Source organism: Penaeus monodon, chromosome 33, assembly GCF_015228065.2.
Source record: "Penaeus monodon isolate SGIC_2016 chromosome 33, NSTDA_Pmon_1, whole genome shotgun sequence".
NCBI classification, from domain to species: Eukaryota; Metazoa; Arthropoda; class Malacostraca; order Decapoda; family Penaeidae; genus Penaeus; species Penaeus monodon.
In genome coordinates this window covers 30,775,178-30,775,440 of record NC_051418.1, presented here as the reverse complement: position 1 = coordinate 30,775,440, position 263 = coordinate 30,775,178, and positions in this window count along the sequence as shown.

Below are 263 nucleotides of genomic sequence, written 5' to 3'. Positions count from 1 at the left end.
CACTGAGAGAAAGCATAATAACAGCGACGAACCACAAGCAGACACAGACCAGCAGTGACATATCTTTCATTTTCAATCAATTTATAATTTTATTATTATTTCCACACGCCCATTCTGTTATTTAGATTCCCACTTCCTGTTTGTTTTTCTCTTCCTATGCACATATTCCTCCCTTCACATGTTACTTGATTTTTCTTATCATTCCTCTTGACAAGGATTACTTTGCGGATGTTCGGGAAAGCGAAAACCGAAAAGACCTACCG